Here is a 15,757-nt window from a genome sequence, read left to right on the forward strand (position 1 = left end):
CCCTGATTCTGGGCAAATCACTTAATCTTTCAGCAAGAACTTGAACTTTCTTTACCTGTTCCTCGTCCGCCGTGGCTTGTGCCGATTGTTGCAGAGGGACACGGCTCCTCCCCTTTGCTGCCTCATTTCCAGCGGCAGGACTTATCTATTTAGAGCCATGCTGTTACGGACGTGCAGCGGACATGATCAACATCATCTCCTACGCCGACGACACCCAACTGATACTCTCCCTCACCAAAGACCCAGCCACCGCCAAAACCAACCTACAGGAAGGAATGAAAGACGTTGCAGACTGGATGAAGCTCAGCCGCCTGAAGCTGAACACAGACAAAACGGAGGTCCTCATCCTCAGACAATCCCCGTCTGCCTGGGATGACTCCAGGTGGCCCTCAGCTCTGTGTTCCGCGCCGACAACCTCGGACCACGAACGCAACCTGGGATTCATCATGGACTCCTCCCTCATGATGACCAAGCAAGTCAACGCCATCTCGGCATCATGCTTCAACACCCTGCGCATGCTCCGAAAGATCTTCCTATGGATCCCCACCAAAACCAGAAAAACGGTCACCCAGGCCCTCGTCACCAGCCGACTGGACTACGGAAACGCCCTATATGCAGGAACCACCGCCAAACTTCAGAAACGACTACAACGCATACAGAACGCCTCCGCACGACCCATCCTCGATATCCCTCGCCACAGCCACATATCCGCCCACCTAAGAAACCTGCACTGGCTGCCCGTCAACAAGAGGATCACATTCAGGCTGCTCACCCACGCACACAAAGCGCTCCACGACATGGGCCCCGAATACCTCAACAACCGCCTCTCGTTCTACACTCCCACCCGCCAGCTCCGCTCCGCCAGCCTCGCCCTCGCCACCGTCCCACAAATCCGCAGAACCACCGCCGGAGGAAGATCGTTCGCCTACCTGGCAGCCAAAACATGGAACGCCCTCCCCGCACACCTACGAATGACCCAGGACCATCTCACCTTCAGGAAACACCTCTAGACCTGGCTTTTCGAGCAGCATCAGCACCCTTCCTCCTTCAGCGCCTTGAGACCCTCACGGGTGAGTAGCGCGCTCTAGTGCGCTCTACAAATGTTCTGATTGATTGATTGATTGACATGCGCAGCGGGTTCGCCGTTGGCACGCGAAGGCGCTCCAAAGGCAAGTCTGTCTGCGCCTAGCCGGGGTTAGGGGCTAGAACACTTGATTCTCCTCCCCCAACAAAGTATTATTATAACTAACCCTGGGCAGTGAACTACGCTCCGCTCGCAGAGTTTGCGAAGTACTGGCAATTTCGCGCTTCGCAGTGAACGCAAAGTTGTCGAATACTTTGCAATCTACAGCGTAGCGTAGTTGATTTCTTCCTCGCACGCTCAATAGCGTTCTCGCGTGCGCGGTAACGACCTACCGTGGTTCTGTATTCGCCTTCTTGATTTTCTCTCCCGGTCGCGTGCGCCACGAGGTTTTGAATCCGGCCGCTCAATCCCGCGAGACTGTGCGAACGCGATCACATCATTAGGACGCGCAATCTTCCTTCCGGCGCAGTGTTGGTAAAATCAAGTTTCCGAACACGCAGAGAATACAATCTGGCACAGAATATCTCTCAAGCATGATAAAACCTTCTCGAAAATTATCATTTTGCTCAGAAAAACCCCTCAGATTGTGATTTGGCTGTAGTCTTTTGTGCAAGGAGTCCTCTTTTTTTTCTACTATTTTTTTCAAGAGTAGGGAAGTGCCCCTGTGTCTCCAACATCCTGTTCCTATCCAGCAGGCTCCTCCCAGTGCTTTGTCCATGTGCTGTTCACTTTCATTTGGATTTTGGAGCTGGAAGGATCACTTTTTGTGTATGTCTGCTGCATCATATCATTTGATTGGATTTATTGAGGACTTTTGGATTTGACATTTTCTTTTACAAGTAAGTTGGAGAATTGGTGTACATGTTTGTTTGATTTGGGCTTTTTTACCTACAGTTTTCTGGGCTTTTCAATCCTTGTTAAAAATGATTGTTGAGGGGGGCGTGGCCAACTGCCGAATATGGCGGCAGCTTAACTAGGGAGCTCCGCAAGGCAGACCGGCCCGCGCAACAATCCGACATCTAATCCGTACACTGACCCGCCTGAAGGAGTGAAATCGGCTCCGGGAACCAAGCGGCGCATATCGAGCCGGCCCCGGTGAAAATCCGAAGCCGAGAAGTGCTCCGTTCGGCGGCGGCGAGGTGCGGCCTACAGCAGCCCAGCAGCACCGGCCTACAGTATTGGGAGTGCCCGACCGGAAGTGCACCCTACTCGGTCGGAAGAAGCCAACTCCAGTCGGCGCCCCCGTCTCGCCGCCGGACGCCAGGCCTCGCCACCACGGCGCTTGAGTAGCGCTACACCTGGGATCGGCCATCGGTCCCTCTGAAGCAAGTACTACCCGTCCTCAGGGGCGAAGGACTCCCTGCGCGGCGGAGGAACCATCCGAGGACGGCACTGCCGGGCGGCCGCCCCACACACACGGCAAGGTAGGGCGGAGGGCGCCTGGGTCGGCACAGCTCCCCCCCCCCGCAGCTCTGACCTTGGTCCGGGACAACGCTGGGAAGGGGGGATACCAGCAGCCTAGCGGCACCAGTCATCAAACAACCGTGGAGGGCCTAGGGGGAGACAGAGTTACCCAAGTGGAGGGGGCACCGCCCTGAGTGAAAGACAACGGTGAAGCACACTTGGCGCGGCCGCCGCCGGCGCTACAGCGAGGCCTACTATTGACTCCGACCATAGCGACCACGGAGACGAGGGCATCACGCGTGGCTGCAACATAAGACTGATCTCCGAGGGGAGTGTGGCACGGGCCTGGCGTCGGGGGGCTGCGGCGCGCCACGACCCGATCCTTTACCACCTGCTTTGACGGCGTGCGCCCTGGGGGCGGTGAACACGGTGGGAAGTCGGGCCAAGGGCCACTGAAAAGACCGGACAGTACAGTGCTGACCTCAACATAATGGCAGGCAAGAACACGAGGAGCACAACAACGACGCAAGCGAAGCTTGATAAATTTGCCTATTCCCAAGGCGGCCACTCGCAGGGGCCTGGACGTCATTCCACCGGAGCCTCCTCTGAAGCAAATGGAACGGGGAAAGTCACACTAGAAGCCATTATGAGAACCCTCACCGAGGTCCAGGCGACAGTGGGCACCATTTCCACCGAGGTGACCCTGCTGAGAGCAGATTTTAAAAAAATGTCGGAGAGGGTGTCCCAAGTGGAAGTAGTCACGAAATCCCTCCTTGAAGACACCGCTGATCTACAGGTGACGGTGGAGAGGCTGGAGAAGACCGCCAAGCAACTACAAGAAAAACTGGATGACCAGGAAGGGCGTTCCAGACGGAATAATGTCCGCATCCTAGGCCTTCCGGAAACGGAGGGGAAAGGGGCCATGGACCTATACATCGAGGACCTCATCCAGACCAAACTACAGCCTAAAGGCCTGTCCAGCTTCTTCTCCGTCGAGAGAGCGCACCGAGTCCCGGGGGGTGCGGCCAAGCCAGGAGCCTCGCCACGGCCGGTGCTGGCTAGACTTTTCAACTTTAGGGACAGGGACGCCATCCTGCAAGCAGCCAGGGTGGCACCGCCGGTAAAAATTCAAAACTCTACTCTGGCATTCTTCCCAGACTACACGGCCGAGGTGGCCAGACGTCGAAAATCCTTCACTGAAGTCAAAAAGACACTGCGTGATAGGGGCCTGCCCTATTCAATGCTTTTCCCCGCCAAACTGCGGATTGTGGCTGAGGGGAAAACGTGGTTTTTCGACACCCCCGAGGTGGCACGAGAATGGCTGGATGGCTGGAGACCGGTGGGCAAACCCCAGCGCCCGCGCGGGGACCGCCAAGACCGCCGCAGCGAAGGGACGACGGACCACCCTGCGGTCAGCCCGGCTACAGAACAGGGAGCAGCCGGGGGAATGGACTCCGATCTTGAGAGGGACCCGTTTGATTCTGGTCAGCCTAACAGGGGCTGATTGCCTGAGCTGGATGCAACACGACCTGAACACAGCCCTTGGGACCTCGGGCCGGTGGAACTGAGTAGGGCGGGTCATGGCTGGAGCCTGTAGGGGACTCACCAACCCCACAAGCAAGTAAGACTAGATAGGGGGGGAACAAAAGCACTCTGCCAAGTTGGGGATGCGGGCGGGATGTCGTCCGTGGTGCAGGGGAGCAGGGAGGGGGTGGGGAGAGGGGGGTAGTGAGGTTAAAGTTAAAGTTCAAGTCACGTTTATTGGTCATCACCATTGCAATTCTACAAGGCATGGCTCCGTCACTAGCCGACAACGACAGGCACCGCATCCGCACACTGGCTTCACCATATTGCGGCACACTGATACCATGGGTGGTAAACCCGAATGGCACACCACAGCCAAGCAATACCCGCAGGGGATACTCCTGTAGCGACACTGGTGCCCCCACTGAAGCTCCTTACGTGGAATGTCAGGGGGTTGGGGGATAAAATTAAGCGTGGTCTAGTGCTGCAAACTATTAAACGACATAAATCTGAACTAGTGCTGCTGCAGGAAACACATCTAGCAGGGACCACTTGCAAAGCACTAAACAGGCGTGGCTACACCATGGCAGTACACTCCGAGTTTACCTCTGGCTCCAGAGGCACCGGAATACTCCTCAAAAACAACTCATCCTTTTTGGTCACAAGTCACAAAAAGGATGACCAGGGGCGGTTTGCGGCACTCTCAGGCCAGTGGGAGGGAAGGGCCCTGAATGTGGTATCGGTATACATCCCCCCAGCACTACATTCTACAGCGTTACCAGCACTCAGCCAATTTCTTATCGATCTCCCGGAGGGGGATATGATACTAGGGGGAGACTTCAATGCTATAGCGGACCCCCTACTAGACACCTTTCCCGTGCGGGATCGACACAGAGGGGCTGCCACACTTCCTGGATTCCTGACGGCCATGGGCCTCACGGACGTATGGCGTCACCTGAACCCCACAGCGAAGCAATACACACATTACTCAGCACCCCACGATAGCCTCTCCCGTATTGACTACTTCTTCTTTCTGGGGGTGGGGCTGGGCTTAGTGGACGGGCTTGAAATCCTGCCGAGAGGCATTTCTGACCACTCCCCGATCTCCCTTCACCTATCTACTAAAGAACGTAAGCGAGCTAGGCTGTACCCGATCTATCCCACTTATCTGCGGGTACCTGGCATCAGGAAGAAACTTAAGTTGACTACGACACACTATTTCCATGAAAACACGGGATCGGTCACCTCACCCTCAGTACTGTGGGAGGCATACAAAACGGTCATGCGAGGGGCATCCATATCGGCCATTACTGGGTATAAAAGGGAGTCCAGAGCTGGACTGGCTAATTTGGAATTGGCATTACACGCGGCGAACAGTGCGCACATGGCGGACCCCACCCCTGACACAGCACATGAGTTACAGCTCCGTCAGCAGCAACACCAGGCCCACCTCACTACAGTCACTAAAGGGCACCTTGCAAACACCGCGCACCGCATTTACGATGTGGGCGATAAGGCAGGGAAGATGCTGGCATGGCTGGATAAGCGGGGAGGCAGTAACAGGGGAATACAACGGCTATACGATGCAAGGGGACACCTACAGACTCACCCGGAACAGATAGTCCAGGCACTGGCTCACCACTTCCAGGGGATCTATACACCGACGCGAACGGTCACTGAACAGGAGGCCGTAGCATCACTCAGTCACATTTCCATCCCTGTGCTTACACCTGAAGCACGGCAGGAACTTGATGTTGATCTGACGGAGGGGGAGGTCCAGTTAGCGATACAGGCGTTGCAGTCCGGTAAGGCCCTGGGCCCCAACGGAATTCCTGTGGAGTGGTATAAGGCGGTGGACTCGGTGCTGGCCAAGCCATTATTAGACATGTATAAAGACAGCGCAAAAAGGGCACTGCTTCCACTCGACCAACGTACGGCCACTATAGTAGCTATCCCCAAACCAGCCAAGCCACCGACGGAATGCGCCTCGTACAGACCCATTTCCCTACTTAACACAGAAGCAAAGGTCCTGGCGAAACTCCTGGCCAGTCGTCTGACCAAGCACCTGAGTACCCTGATACACCCTGACCAATCGGGCTTCATGCCACACAGGAGTACAGCACTGAACCTGCGAAGGGTACATGGGGTACTGGCAAGGGCACACCTTCTCACGGAACAGGCTGCGATACTCTCCCTAGATGCTAAAATGGCATTTGATCTGGTGGAGTGGGAATACCTGTTTGCTGTCCTGACTCGGATGGGTTTCGGCCCTCAATATCTAGCATGGGTGCGACTACTTTACACCCTACCGATGGCGCAGGTGGTTGCAAATGGCCACATATCGTCGACCTTTCCACTGGGGAGGGGAACTAGACAAGGATGCCCACTATCGCCCCTACTATTTGCGATAGTACTAGAACCGCTGGCGATCCTGCTCAGAGCGACGCCGCTATTCCGGGGCATCACTTGGGATGACGGGTGGGAGGACAAGGTCTCCCTATACGCAGACGACATTCTGATCTACATGACCGGGCCGACTGAGGGGGTCCCCGCCCTGTTGGCCGTCTGCGATGAACATGGCAAGGCCTCGGGCTATACCTTGAACTGGTCCAAGTCTGTCCTCTATGTCCTCAAGGGCCCGGGTCCGGTGTTGCCGGCTGACTGTCCCCTCGAGATCACCACCTCCTCGTTTAAATATTTGGGTATTTTTGTGACGATCGATGCTAAACAGTTCTATACCGAAAACTTGCAGCCACCTCTGCAGCGATTGCGTACTGATGTTAAATACTGGGCTGCACTGCCGCTGACCCTCCTGGGGCGTGCGGCACTCTATAAAATGATGGCTCTCCCTAGATTTCTTTATGTGCTCGAAAACTCCCCATATGTAGTTAACCCACAATACTTTCGACAGGTGGCGGCTTTGGTTTCCAGTCTGCTATGGAGTAATGGTCCAGCACGGATAGCACAGACTAAATTGGTGAGGAGCTGGTACGAGGGGGGGATTGCATTACCTAATCTCCAACTATATTACTGGGCATCGCAGCTTAAGGTTATTAATCATTGGATCCACGTCACACGGGAGGACCCCGCATATAAGGCAGATTGGTCACAGCTGGGGACTGAGGGCATGCTTTCGGTGCTGTACAATTACCCGCAAGTGAAAGCCCTACTTGGCCCAACATTCCACACGGCGACACTTTGGCACGCGGCACAATCACGCCTAGGATGGAAGGGTAAAATCACCAGGCTAACCCTGTTGTGGGACACTAAAACACTGGGAAACCTGCGGACCTGTAAGGGGTTTGCGAGGTGGGACGACATAGGGATCTCGGTGGTAGGGGATCTCTGGGACAAAGGCACGGTCATTCCTTTCCCACAGCTCCAACAGCAATACGACCTGAGCCCCACTGAAACATACCGTTATATACAAATTAGACATGCTCTGTTACAAGCAATCCCACCAAACACCACACTCCCAGAATCATCGCCATTAGAGGACAGGCTACTCACCGAATTCATGGAGCAGAAAGCGACCTCACTCACCTACAAAAAACTGATTAATAACCTGCCAGACCCCACGCAGAGACTTAAGGAGAGATGGGTGGGGGAATTGGGTGACATGGATGAAACGGAGTGGAACGAGGCAATGGCCTCGCCACGGGAAGTAGGTATTTCGGCTAGATTCCGCCTAGTACAGCTTAAGATACTACATCGCACCTACTACACCCGCACACTACTGCACAGGATACGGAGGGCACCACACCCATACTGCCTCAGGGGATGCGGGGAGGAGGGAACTCTCATCCACACGCTATGGGAATGTCCACAAATCAGGGAATACTGGAGGCAGATCATGCGTACAGTCTCACAGGCCATCAATGTATCTGTCCTGCCGGAGCCTCGTAAGTGCCTGCTGAACATCTGGGGCCCAACAGATCTGAACAGATATGGACAACTGTGGGTCACACTGGCAGTAACAGTGGCCAAACGAGACATTGCACAGAGGTGGGGTGCCCCGGAGTTGCCGACAAAGGCAGGGTGGATGAGAAACATGGACCTCCTTATGGTGAAGGAAAGAGCAGTGTATGTTTTGAGAGCCTGTCCCCGCAAGTGGAATCAGGTATGGACGCCATGGAATAAATATAGGGGCGAACCGTGTGAGGCTTTGCCGGAGGGTGAGGACTCGGAATCAGAAGAAGACGAGGACTAGTGGTAGAGGAAGTGCCAGCGTATTGAGGAGGAGGGCCAGGAGGCGGCGGGTGCACACTACTAACGAAGGTGAAGTAATAAATGGCTGAGCCTGTAGGATGCTATATGTCAATGGACGCACTCAATTGCAAAACGATGACCATTGTTGGGTTTAATGTTTGTTTCTTCTTTTGTTTTTTGTTCTTCTTGGTTTTCTCTAAGACCTCATATAGTTAATGTCGGATAAATGTATTAAAATTGCATTAACGGGGTATTCGTTATGGACAGGGGACAAAACTGGGCCATGATATGCATATGCTTGCTTTATTCACTGTTCTGATACTAGGCCGTCACTGAACAAGATAGTTACTGATGTACACTGTGTTCAATCTTTGCCCTCTTGAGGGCACGTCCCAATGATATGTAACCACAACTAACGAATGAAAGTATGAATATCTCTTTTTGAACTCCTGACAATAAAGAATTAAAAAAAAAAAAAAAATGATTGTTGAGGGAGGCCTGTACTTTCATGAGGGGCCAAGTTGTATTTCTTTGAAATTTCATCCAGTAGGACTAGAGGTACCCCTGGATCTAACCATGTTTCTGTGGTGTCTGTTGAATTTCAAATTTTTAAACATCATGGATGGCATTGGATTCAATTGCAAACTGTGTTTTTTTGGAGTGGAGTTTCAGTTTTTGTGTGTGTGTTATTTAAATATTGGCTTTTCAGCCAATAGGTAACCCTAGGAGTTCATATAGTTAGTGTAGGCCTGCTTGAGTTCATTGTATGTGCTTTCTGTGCCATGTGGTGGCAGCTATTTTGTGTGACCAGCCTCTGTGCTTTTGCCATAGGTCTCCAAGCTTGTGGCCTACTCTTGCAGTAGGCCCAGAGGTATTACTCGAGTCATCATGGGTGCATGAAAGTTAATCAACTGTTTTTGTGGTGTTTTTTTAATTTGTAACATCATGTATGGCATTGATGGCTTTGGATTGATTTGCAAAATGTGTTTTTTGGTGTGGAATTTCAGGTTTTGGGTGTGTGTAAATAATATGGCTTTTTCTGTCAGTAGGTAACCCTAGGAATTCAGCTCGCGTAGTTTTGGTAACTTTGCACAGTTCCACAACTCAACCTTACAGTTTTTGTCTTCTTCGCGCATTCAATCTGCGTGCTCGCGCACACGATAACGACTTTTTGTACAGTTCACGCTGCCGAACACGCCGAATATGCAATCTCGCGAGCAATATGTATCGAGTTGCATAAAACCTTCTTGAAAATTATGATTTTGTTCATTTTGCTAAAAAAACTCCTCAAGTTGTCATTTGGTTATAGTTATTGGAGCATGGAGTCATTTTTCTGTTAATTTTTTTAAAAAAGAGGAAGGAAGTTCCCCAGAGACCTCAATTTCCTGTTCCTGTCCTTTGTATGTACTTTGTTGTTTGAGGGTGGGCTGACCATGTGAGTGGCGGCCATTTTGTGAAGCCAAGCATTGTCCTTTTTGTACAGTTCGCGCTACCGAACACGCCGAATTTGCAATCTCGGCTAGCAATATGTCTCAAGTTGCATAAAAACTTCTAAATAATTATGATTTTGTTCATTTTGCTAAAAAAAACTCCTCAGGTTGTCATTTGGTTGTAGTTTTTGGAGCATGGAGTCATTTTTCTGTTAATTGTTTTTTTTTTTTTTTAAAAGAGGAAGGAAGTTCCCCAGAGACCTCAACTTCCTGCTCCTGTCCTTTGTATGTACTTTGTTGTTTGAGGGTGGGCTGACCATGTGGGTGGCGGCCATTTTGTGAAGCCAAGCGTTGTCCTTTTGCCATAGGCTTATATTGTCTGTCTTCTCTTTCTTTTCATGTTGTTGTGGGTGGCCAGGCTATGTGGTGGCGGCCATTTTGTGTGACCTTGCACTGTGCTTTTGCCATAGGCCTCCAAACTTGTGGCCTATTCTGCCAGTAGGCCTAGAGTCCCAGAGGTAGTCATCGGGGGTGCTTGATGTAGCTGTTTCTATATTGTCTGTTGAATTTTAAACATCAATTATGGCATGGATGGCATTGGATTAAATTCCCAAATGTGGTGTTGGGGTGTAGTTAACTTTTTGGATGTGTGTTAATAAATGCCTTTGTTGTATGTGTTGTTGTTGTGTAACTTTCCAACCTTTTTAGCCATGGCGATTTTCTTTTTTGCATTAAGCTGTGATGTGTAACAGGCATCCTCCTTTGTCTGGCCATATAGGGATATAGGCCTGCTTGAGTTTATTGTTTTATGGGATTTACCCATGTGCCTGTCATGAGTGACCATGTGGCTGGGTGCTGTGGTGGTGGTAGTAGTAGTGTGCTGTTTTGTTTTTGCCACATAGGCCTGTGTGTCTTTCCATTGTTCCTGTTGGCTTACTGTTTCCACCCCCATTGCTATCTGCTGCAGGTCACCTATGCTGCATCCATCCGACATGATGCACAAATTAAGGATAAACAAGTTCCACTTCCACTACATTTGTATTTTAGTTCTTTGCTATTCTTACTCTTACTGAGTGTACTAACACTACTAGTAATTAAAATAAAAGCTCAACAAATTCCACATTTGACTGATGTTCTTCTGCCTTCTTTGCTTGTAGGTGCACAAAAGACTGAGGAGGAGGTGTATGTCATCATTCATCGCCCGTTGTACTGCCAGACGGACGTCCTTCTGTTGTACGTGACGTGTGGTGGGACCTGATCAGACATCTCTGCAACTTGTGCAACTGAGTGCTGCTGACATCTGAAGAAGATGGGCCCAAAGAAAGCAGGTACCAGGTCCTCCAAGACAAAGAAAGTTGCTGAGAAGAAGGAAGTGACACTTAAGTCTGGTGTTGACCCCAAAACCTTTTTTTGGGAACGAAAAAGAATGCCTGCAGCAGCGGTGTCCGGGGTGCAGCTGGGGCCAGTACCTCTGCATCAGTGGGCCCAACCCACCAACCCAGGCCCAAGCAGATGAGTGTGGAAGTGGTAGCCAACCTAATGGTGGAAAGCAGTGATGCTGAGACTGACCTAAACTGATCGCTATCCCAAAGTAGTACACAATCAACGCATGAGGTAACACAGCAGGTAAGTGGTTAACAACAACCGCAACCACCGCCCGCAATAGTAGTTGTTGTTCCTCCCGAAGTAGGGGCAGTTCAGGAAATTGAGCCTCATGCAGAGCAAGAAGAAGAGGAAGCCACTCATGCAGGAGATCTATTGTCTTCCAAATCCCTACCAAGGAAAAGGAGGGTTAATCCATCGAGTTCTTCGCCAAGCAACCCTTCTGATGATCTAGATCTCACTTGGGAGCCACAACAACCTGAGCATGAGAGGGAGACACATCCCAAGACCAGGCCAGGGAAAAGGAAGGTTCCAGAAAGCCTTACACTTATGGAGGTCGATGTAGAACAGCAGGATAATGATGATGATGAGTCTGACCCAGTCATCACAAGCATCACTCCTGGCCCCGAGGACATGGAGACCAACATTTTAACCCTACCCAGAATGGCTGCGACTAGTAGTGATGTAGCACGCATACCTCCAACACCGGCAACACCAACACGACCTCCAGCTTCCATATTTACATTAGCAAAGGGCTGGCTGCGTCCTACATCCAGCACAAGCACCACCTCAGCAGAAGTAGGTAGTGGTACTACTGCGTAGCCACATAGTCAAGTTCAACACACACCCTCCAGTTCATCCGGCATTGGAAGTGGCACCTCTAGCAGGAGATAAAAGTTAAGCTCCCCAGTGTGGGACTTCTTTACGGTTAACGTAAAGGAGGAGAACATTGCTATATGGTCCCTTTGTCATTCCGCTGTTATTCGTGGTAAGCTTGGTACAAACTATGGTACCGGAAGCCAAATGACCCATTTGAAAAAACACCCGACAATCAAATGGGAGAACCACCTTTGTAGCATAAAAACTGGAACCATTGATGTTGGTGGGGATAAACTAGTACAAGGTCCACACACGGTCGAACAGGAAGAAGAAGAAGAGGGAGACATTCTGTCTGGTAGTGGTACACAAAGTAGCCCTGTCCCCAGCACTGCAGTGGTACAGCCCACATCCTCCGCATCAGCAACATCTCAGTGGCACAAGAGTAAGAGTCAGCCGGAGACACCAAGGAGTACTGTGAAGTCTGCGATGTAAAGTGCTGCGTCGAGCCGAACCGAAAGAAATACCATGCAGCGTACCATTCTTAGCATGTTTACTAGGCAGGAGGGAAAGTACGAACGCAACCACCCAATAGCACGTTTGTACAATGCTAAGCTTGCTAAAATGTTAGCACTGGACCTTCTCCCTTTTTCTTTTGTTGAAGGGGTGGATTTTCTGGAATTTGTGTCAACCATCTGCCCAAAATGGAAGGTTTGCAGCCGCTACTATTTTGCCAGAGTCGACATGCTGGAATTGCTTGGAAAAGCCTTACATCAGAGTGCTGTTCATAGTATCCACCTGACAACAGACATGTGGACCAGTTGCCAAGCCACTGATTATATGTGCATCACTGCACACTGGATCTCTTTTTCAGGTGTCAGAGACAAGCTATCTCCAGGCGTTGACACTGTTGATATTTTTAATGAGACTCGCAGACATGCAACTGTAGCCATGTTTGCTATGGAGAAATCTCATACTGCTTCAAACATTTTGGCTGAGTTTAACAGCAAGGTCTTTGAATGGCTGCGACCAAGAGGGCTTAACATTGGTTTTGTTGCCACGGACAATGTCAGTAATGTAGTTAAGGCCATGAAAGATGGTGGCTATTTCAGGGTCCCGTGTTTGGCACACTGCATTAGCATTGTTGTTCAAGACTTTCTGAAAAATGAAAGCAAAGACACCAACTTACTGACCACCTGCAGAAGAAAATGCACACATTTCCACCATTCTTTTAAAGCCCGGAAGCAGCTAAGGGTCATTCAACGTTAGCATAAAATGCCAGTCAAAGCACTCATCCAGGAGGTGCCAACACGTTTGAACTCAACTTATTACATGTTTGATCGTCTGTTTGAGCAGTACATACCACTTAATGCTTATGTCATGACAAGAAGCTTAAGGGATCCTACTGAGAAAGCCATGACCGTTGAGGTGTGGCAATGGGACCTCATTAAATGCCTGACAGAGTTGCTACTTCTTTTTGAGGTCTTCAAACGTGCAGTCAGCAGGGAGGACTGTACTATGGGCCAAGGTATCCCATTGTTGTACATGCTAGAGCAAGAGCTAAAGGAGGTGTCTGAAACATACGAAGGTGTGGAAGACAAAGTAGACGCATGTTATTTCGCGAACGCCTTAGCCGTCCGCTTATCTGACAATACAAGGATTCAAAATAAGATTGTGTCACATCGACATTACATTGCTGCCACAATTTTGGATCCACTGTACAAATTATTTCTGAACAGTAATGCAGTAATTCCTTTTTCCGAAGGGGATGTTGCCAAGTACAAAACTTTAATAGCTGAGGAAGCCACTGATTTAGAAAATGAACGTCTCTCAATTAGAGGCCTGCCAGTGCCATCCCAGGACAGTGCAAGTACTACACGGCAGATTCCAGAGTCAAGTTCTTCTTCAGAGCAAGAGAGCAGTGCGTTTGCTTCCCAGCAGTCACTGACACTACCAACAATAACATCAACAACAGCACCAACAGGACCTGATTCATCAGACACAGCAAAAAAAATAGATGCTTGGTTTCTACAGAAAGGGATGGGTACGTCCGTTGCTGGTGCAAAGTCAAAAGAGGCCAAGCAAATCGGAGCACCACTGAACATTGAGCGGATGGTCCAGGCCTATCTGGATGACACAACAGAGGTGTTCATGGAGCAAAGCCCATTGGTGTATTGGTATGGGAAAAGAAGCCAATGGACAGTGCTCAGCAGGCTGGCGATAAAGTATCTGGCTTGCCCTGTCTCTTCCGAGTGTGTTTTCAGTGCTGCTGGTGCCATTGTAACTGTGAAAAGGACCAGTCTCTCGCCGAGAAGCGTGGAGAGGTTAACCATGATCAAAATGAATCAGCACTTCATACCACCGGACTACAAAATACCAGAAACACAGCAGGAAGAGGAGAGCGACTCCGAAGACATAAGTAGTGGGTTACATGACCTACTTCTGTCCAAACCACCAGGGTTTGAGGACAATCTCCTTTTCCCTGACAACTAGGCTTTCAAATTGTTACTTTCTCCCTTCCTTTATTTGTGTGTATATCTGTCTTTCTGGTTCAAATCAAACCACAACAAATCCATTACCACTGTCTCTTATTTTTATTTACCTATTGGAGTTGCACGTCTGTGCATTTAACTGTCCATTCCAATCCTCAGAGTCCTGCTCCATCTTCCTGACTCACCCTAAATACATTTACATATTGCTAGGCATTGGATGGAGATGGAGAATAGTACAGTAATGTAGCCTCTAACAGTCCCTCCATAACAAGTGCAACGTACGTGACTATAGCCATCTTCTGTTTTGTTTCCAATCCGAAACTCATCACTATCTTAAGGCTACGACCTCTGTCTGCAGGCATACACAACTATTCACTGTCAGAACTTGAGCAGGCATCCAAAACTAAAGTAAACTTGTCATCACTTTCAGAAGGCTCGACATCTCTGATCTGACAGCCAAAGAAAAGAGCAAGACAGGTATATGACTAATGAATGATGCCATGCATTGAATTGGATGCTTGCTGACTCTGACCAAATGTGCATAAAGTAAAACTATACTAGGAGTTTAAATAATAACAAAGTAAAAGTGACTCAAGTGATAGTCAATGTTTCCATGTTGTTTAATAATAACCAATTGTACTCCTACAGGTGCAGTCTGGACGTACTTAATCGGAGTCACTCCCTACAGACTGAGTTGCTGTTGGTCTGTTGGACAACACGTACACGTACCACACCTGATGAAGATGATGATGATGATGACCATACTATCATTGCACACAGTCAGTCAGTTGGATCTGAGATGATTGATGGAATACGTTTCAGGAAGTGGAATAAAAGGTAAACACAACCAATCAACAAGACCCACAGCAGACCTAAGCTACATGTCTGTGCAGTGGTGGAGTCGAATAGTGGTATCATGATGACTGACAGTGGTGCATTGATTTAGTCACTTGATTTGGAAAATGCTAGGTTGCTGTATATGCCTTTTGTCTGGCTCTGTCAAAAATTAAGGTATATGGAGTTTGGGTCACGGCCGGTGCCGTGGGCCTGTTCTGTGCTGGCTCCTATCTTGTTGTTCTTGTAGATTAATGCTGTGTAACTAGTAGAGTAGACACAATGTATCCAAGCCGCCTCAGTTTGAAAGTCTTCTCCCTCAAGAGTCTTGTCTTTTTGCACTACACCGTAATTGATGTTTTTTTTTCATTCATTTATTTTTCAATACCCCTTTTGTTTTTCCATCAACACTTAAAGGCCGGCCTTTTACCCAGTGCTATTATACTTGAAGCAACAACTCACACTTACCTTACCAATCCTCATCAGCCAGCCAGTGGCACCCACGAATGATGTTCAGAGTGTTAATGGAAGGGAGTACCAAGATGAATGAAGAGATACAACTACACATTTGGAGCTGGATA

Source organism: Lissotriton helveticus, chromosome 1_1 (genome assembly GCF_964261635.1).
Source record: "Lissotriton helveticus chromosome 1_1, aLisHel1.1, whole genome shotgun sequence".
NCBI classification, from domain to species: Eukaryota; Metazoa; Chordata; class Amphibia; order Caudata; family Salamandridae; genus Lissotriton; species Lissotriton helveticus.